This window comes from Scyliorhinus torazame, chromosome 2 (assembly GCF_047496885.1).
Source record: "Scyliorhinus torazame isolate Kashiwa2021f chromosome 2, sScyTor2.1, whole genome shotgun sequence".
Classification (NCBI taxonomy): domain Eukaryota; kingdom Metazoa; phylum Chordata; class Chondrichthyes; order Carcharhiniformes; family Scyliorhinidae; genus Scyliorhinus; species Scyliorhinus torazame.
In genome coordinates, this window is record NC_092708.1 from 113,781,475 (window position 1) to 113,788,568 (window position 7,094).

The following is a 7,094-nucleotide window of genomic DNA, read 5'->3' on the forward strand; positions in this document are numbered from 1 at the left end:
TAACCTGTCCCTACTCCGCTCCGAGGTCCCCACCTGCTTCAAGAGGACCACCATCATACCAGTGCCAAAGAAGAACCAGGCAACATGCCTCAATGACGACCGTCCAGTGGCCCTGACATCAATCGTAATGAAGTGCTTCGAGAGGTTGGTCATGAAGCGCATCAACTCCATACTCCCAGAACGCCTAGATCCACTGCAATTCATATACCGCCGCAACCGGTCCACAGCAGACGCCATCTCCCTGGCCCTACACCCATCCCCAGAGCATCTTGACAACAAGGACTCCCACATCAGACTCCTATCTATTGACTGCAGCCCCACCTTCAACACCATAATCCCAGCCAAGTTCATATTAAAGCTCCAAAACCTAGGACTTCGCTCCTCACTCTGCAACTGGATCCTCAGCTTTCCGACTCTCAGACCACAATCCGTAAGAATAAACAACACCACCTCCACAATAGTCCTCCGGGGCCTCGCACGGCTGCGTACTTAACCCAGTACTATATTCCCTGTACACACACGACTGCGTGGCAAAATTTGGTTCCAACTCCATCTACAAGTTTGCTGACAACACAACCATAGCGGTCGGATCTCGAATAACGACGAGTCAGAATACAGGAGGGAGATAGAGAACCTAGTGGAGTGGTGTAGCGACAACAATCTCTCCCTCAATGCCAGCAAAACTAAAGAGCTGGTCATTGGCTTCAGGAAGCAAAGTACTGCGCACACCCCTCTCTGCATCAACAGGGCCACGGTGGAGATGGTTAACAGCTTCAAATTCCTAGAGATGCACATCTCCAAAAATCTGGCCTGGTCCACCCACGTTGATGCTACTATCAAGAAAGCACAACAGCGCCTATACATCCTCAGGAAACTGAGGAAATTTGGCATATCCACACTCTACTCTTACCAACTTTTACAGAAGCGCCATAGAAAGCATCCTATCTGGCTGCATCACAGCCTGGTATGGCAACTGCTCGGCCCAGGACCGCAAGAAACTTCAGACAGTCGTGAACACCGCCCAGTCCATCACACAAACCTGCCTCCCATCCATTGACTCCATCTACACCTCCCGCTGCCTGGGGAAAGTGGGCAGCATAATCAAAGACCCCTCCTACCCGGCTTACCCACATTTCCAACCTCTTCCATCGGGCAGGAGAAACAAAAGTCTGAGAGTATGCATAAAAAGATACAAAAACAGCTTCTTCCCCACTGTTACCAGACTCCTAAATGACTCTCTTATGGACTGACTTGATTAATACTACACTCCTGTATACTTCACCCGATGCCGGTGTCTATGTATTTATATTGTAGAACCTTGTGTTGCCCTATTATGTATTTTCTTTTTCTTTTCATGTACTAAATGATTTGTTTGAGCTGCTTGCAGCAAAATACTTTTCACTGTACCTTGGTACATGTGATACTAAACTAATCCAAACCAATCCCTTTGTGTCCAAAAAGGTTAGGTGGAGTTACTGGGTTGAGGGGATAGGGTGGAGGTGTGGGCTTAAGTAGGATGCTCTTTCCAAGGGCCAGTGCAGATGCGATGGGCCAAATCGCCACCTGCACTGTAAATTCTAGAACCTATCTATCTTGGTGTTAAAGACACTCTGTGATTTAGCCTTCACAGCCTTCTGCAACAAACATTTCCATAGATTCACCACCCTCTGTTAGTAGAAATTCCTCCATGTCAGTTGTAAAGGATTTTCCCGACTTCCGGGTGCGGCTATGCAGAGCTAGGTTGCATATTCGGTAGCTCCCGCTTGGAACGGACTTTTGGGCTCTTTTACAGGGCCCCCACGGCATTTGTTTGACATCTCCCGGTGTGGCAAGAAGACTGCAACATACCCCTGACAGAGTCCCCCAGGAGTGTTATGTCTTTTGGCTACCAGACCTGGCACAAACAGTAAAAGATTTGGCTGCAACAGGATAAACAGGGCCTCTTCCAGCATGCAGACGAGGGAAGGGCAAGCTTAAAGCTGCAAACTGACCTGAGGGCCTTTATCAAAAGTGAATTCTAACAGCAGAGGGAACAACTGTGAAAAGATCGCACCAAGGCCACTGAAGAAGCGGGGACGAGGCTTCCGGTGGCGGCCATGGAGGAGTAGGTCACGCATTCGGCAGCTCCCATCTGGAACGGACTCTTAGACCTTTTTCAGAAGTTTCCACAGACATTTTGGGGCAGATTGGTGAAGCGAACACTGCCAAAAGGATTCCCTCTCGAGACTTTTGGGCTCTTTTCAGGGCCCCCAAGGGTACTTTTTCGACGTTTCCCGGTGTGGGAAGGTGTTAATAATAGCTCCCCGTCAGTATATGGCTTTAACTAGGAGCGGGGTGACAAAAAAGGTGGTGGTGGACCAGAAGAAGGGAGGGAAGAAGGACAAAATGGCGGCGGGCGGAGACCAGGCAGCGTGGATTGCATTGTTGGTAATGAATGAAGTTAAATCGATAGCAGGGAGCGATTATAGGATCAGAAGGCATAGAATCTCTGTGGATAGGTTTGAGGAATCGCAAAGGTAAAAAGACCCTGATGGGAGTTATGTAAAGCCCCCTAGCAGTAGTCAGGATGTGGGGCAGAAAATAAATCAGGAGATAGCAAAGGTGAAAGGCAATATCACAATAATCATGGGCGACTTCAATATGCAGATGGACTGGAAAATCAAAGAAAGGGAATTTGTGGAATGTCTAAGATGTTTTTTTGGAGCAGTTTGTGACAGAGCCTACTAGGGAACAGGCAATTTGGGATTTGGTGATGTTTATTGCGGCAGATTTGAATAGGGAACTTAAGGTGAAGGAACCCTTGGGGAGCAGTGACCACAATATGATAGAATTTACCCTGAAGTTTGAGAGGGCGAAGCTGGAATCCGATGTAACAGTATTACAATTAAATAAGGGTAACTACAAAGGGAGTTGGCCAGAGTTGATTGGAAAAGGAGCCTAGCAGGGAAGACAGTGGAACAGCAATGGCAGGTGTTTTGGGGGCTTATTCGGGAGGCACAACAGAAATTCATCCCAAGGAGGAGGAAACATGCTAAGGGGAGGACGAGGCATTTATGGTTGACGAGGGAACATAAGAACTAGGAGCAGGAGTAGGTCATCTGGCCCCTCGAGCCTGCTCCACCATTCAATGAGATCATGGCTGATCTTTTGTGGACTCAGCTCCACTTTCCGACCTGAACACCATAACCCTTAATCCCTTTATTGTTCAAAAAACTATCGATCTTTATCTTAAAAACATTTAATGAAGGAGCCTCTACTGCTTCACTGGGCAAGGAATTCCATAGATTCACAACCCTTTGGGTGAAGAAGTTCCTCCTAAACTCAGTCCTAAATCTACTTCCCCTTATTTTGAGGCTATGCCCCCTAGTTCTGCTTTCACCCGCCAGTGGAAACAACCTGCCCGCATCTATCCTATCTATTCCCTTCATAATTTTATATGTTTCTATAAGATCCCCCCCTCATCCTTCAAAATTCCAACGAGTACAGTCCCAGTCTACTCAACCTCTCCTCGTAATCCAACCCCTTCAGCTCTGGGATTAACCCAGTGAATCTCCGCTGCACACCCTCCAGTGCCAGTACGTCCTTTCTCAAGTAAGGAGACCAAAACTGAACACAATACTCCCAGGTGTAGCCTCACTAACACCTTATACAATTGCAGCATAACCTCCCTAGCCTTAAACCCCATCCCTCTAGCAATGAAGGACAAAATACCATTTGCCTTCTGAATCACCTGTTGCACCTGTAAACCAACTTTTTGCGACTAATGCACTAGCACACCCAGGTCTCTCTGCACAGCAGCATGTTTTAATATTTTATCATTTAAATAATAATCCCTTTTTCTGTTATTCCTACCAAAATTGATAACCTCACATTTGTCAACATTGTATTCCATCTGCCAGGCCCTAGCCAATTCACTTAGCCTATCCAAATCCCTCTGCAGACTTCCAGTATCCTCTGCACTTTTTGCTTTACCACTCATCTTAGTGTCGTCTGCAAACTTGGACATATTGCTCTTGGTCCCCAACTCCAAATCATCTATGTAAATTGTGGGCCCAACACTGATCCCTGAGGGACACCACTAGCTACTGATTGTCAACCAGTGAAACACCCATTAATCCCCACTCTTTGCTTTCTATTAATTAACCAATCCGCTATCCATGCTACTATTTTCCCCTTAATGCCATGCATCTTTATCTTATGCAGCAACCTTTTGTGTGGCATCTTGTCAAAGGCTTTCTGGAAATCCAGATATACCACATCCATTGGCTCCCCGTTATCTACCGCACTGGTAATGTCCTCAAAAAAATCCCCTAAATTAGTTAGGCATGACCTGCCCTTTATGAACCCATGCTGCGTCTGCCCAATGGGACAATTTCCATCCAGATGCCTCGCTATTTCTTCCTTGATGATCGATTCCAGCATCTTCCCTACTACCGAAGTTAAGCTCACTGGCCTATAATTACCCGCTTTCTGCCTACCTCCTTTTTAAACAGTGGTGTCACGTTTGCTAATTTCCAATCTGCCGGGAACAACCCCAGAGTCTAGTGAATTTTGGTAAATTATCACTAGTGCACTTGCAATTTCCCTAGCCATTTCTTTTAGCACTCTGGGATGCATTCCATCAGGTCCAGGAAACTTGTCTACCTTTAGGAAGTCGAGGACCGCATAAAAGAAAAAGCATACAACGTGGTGAGGCTTATTGGGAGGCATTTAAAAGCTAGCAGAGGACAACTAAAAAGCAATAAGGGAGGAGAAGATGAAATATGAGTGCAAGCTAGCTGGTAATATAAAAGCAGATAGGAAGTGTTTTTTTCAATGTCTAAAAGGTAAGAGAGAGGCAAAATTAGACATTGGACCACTGGAAAATGTTTGGAGAAGTAATAACAGGAAACAAAGAAATGGCAGAGGAACTGAATAGTTGCTTTGCATCAATTTTCACGGTAGAAGACACCAGTGGGATGCCAAAGCTCCAGGAGAAGTGAGGGCAGTGGCCATCACTAAGGAGAATGTTCTGGGGAAACTGAAAGGTCTGAAGGTGGATAAATCACCTGGACCAGATGGATTACGCCCCAGCATTTTCAAACAGATACTGGAGGAGATTGCGGAGACATTGGTGGTGATCTTTAAGGAATCACTGGAGGCAGGAAGGGTCCCAGAGGACTGAAAAGTGGCTAATGTAACATCACTGTTTAAGAAGGGAGGGAGGCAGAAGACGGGAAATTATAGGCCGGTTAGCCTGACTTCGGTCATTGGTAAGATTTTAGAGTCATTATTAAAGATGAGATTGCGAAGTACTTGGAAGTGAATCATTAAATAGGACTGAGTCAGCACGACTTTGTCAAAGGAAGGTCATGTCTGACAATTCTGTTAGAGTTCTTTGAGGAGGTAACAGGGAAGGTAGAAAGGGACTTCCGGTTGCGGCTATGCGGAGCTAAGCCGCACGATTCGGCAGCTCCCGCGAAGACGGACTTTCGGGCTCGATAAAAGAGCCCCAACGGAACTTTTCACATAGCCAACCCATGGGGAAGAGAGGAGAGAGGTCCCCAACTAACCTGTATGGACCGGACTCGCAGCGAAACGGGCAAAAAAACGGCACTGGAGCAGCGGGAGAAGATGGGGAAAACAAACAAAATGGCGGTGGCTGGGGACAAAGAGGAGATGCAAGAATTCATCAAGCGCTGCTTCGAGGAGCTGCGCAAGGAGATGGTGGCGCCTATGCTGGCAATAATTGAAGGACTTGGGGCAACCCAGAAAGCCCACGAGGTGAAGATCCAGGAGATCCAGGACAAAGTGAGTGAGAATGAGGATGAGCTCTTGGGCCTGGCGGTGAGAGTGGAGCGGCACGAGGCGCTGCACGACGTAGGCGGGAAGACTCGAAGACCTGGAGAACAGGTCGAGGAGAAAACATCTGAGGATCCTGGGTCTCCCAGAAGGAGTGGAGGGGGTCGACGCCGCGGCATATGCGGGCACAATGATCAGGACGCTGATGAGTGCGGAGGCCCCCCCGGGATTGCTGGAGCTGGAAGGGGCGCACCGGGTGCTGGCGAGGAAGCCCAAGGCAAACGAGCCGCAAAGGGCGATGGTGGTGAGATTTCACCGGTTCACAGACAGAGAGAGGGTCCTGAAATGGGCCAAGAAGGAACGGAGCAGCAAGTGGGACAATGCTGAGATCAGAATATACCCGGACTGGAGCACGGAGGTCGCTAAGCGGAGAGCGGGTTTCAACCAGGTCAAAGCGGTGTTGCATCGGAAAGGAGTGAAATTTGGAATGTTGCAGCCAGCGCGACTGTGGGTCACATATAATGGCCAACACCACTACTTCGAAACGCTCGAAGAGGCGTGGGCCTTTATACAAACTGAAAAGTTGGACTCTAATTGAGGGTTTGTGAGGGAGGGTGAGGGGTATTTGAGGGTTGAAGTATGATGGCGGTTGTATATAGGGGGGCAAGCACGCGCAGGGAATGTTATATGGGGTGGGGACGAGAGACAAGGCCGCAACAGAAGCTGCGTCAGGGGGGGGCGGGGCAGGCTCTGGAAAGCGCGGGGTTTTTCTCCCGCGCGCGGGAAGAAAGGTGGGAGGGGGAACGTAGGAACGTCTATTGATGGGGAGATTCCCACACGGGGGGCTCAAAGAGATGGCGGGGGAAGCCAGGGTCAGCAGGCGTCAGCTGACTTACGGGAGTGATAAGGGGGAGCAAAAAAGCTAGACAGGGATCTAGCGGGGGGGGGAGGGAAGGTTTGGGAGGGGGGGAAGGGGGGGGAAACAGGGTTGCTGCTGCACTGGCCGAAAGGGAATGGGACACAGAAGAGGTGGCTGGGAGGGTGAGGGAGACGCGGACACGGGACTGGCCCAGAAAAGGAGATGGCTAGTCGGGGGGGGGAGGGGGGGGGGGTCACGAGAGCCCCTCCAATCCGGCTGATAACCTGGAACGTGAGGGGCCTGAATGGGCCGGTGAAGCGGGCTCGAGTGTTCGCGCACTTGAAGGGACTGAAGGCAGACGTGGCTATGCTCCAAGAGACACACCTGAAGGTGGCGGACCAGGTTAGGTTAAGAAGGGGATGGGTAGGACAGGTATTTCACTCGGGACTGGACG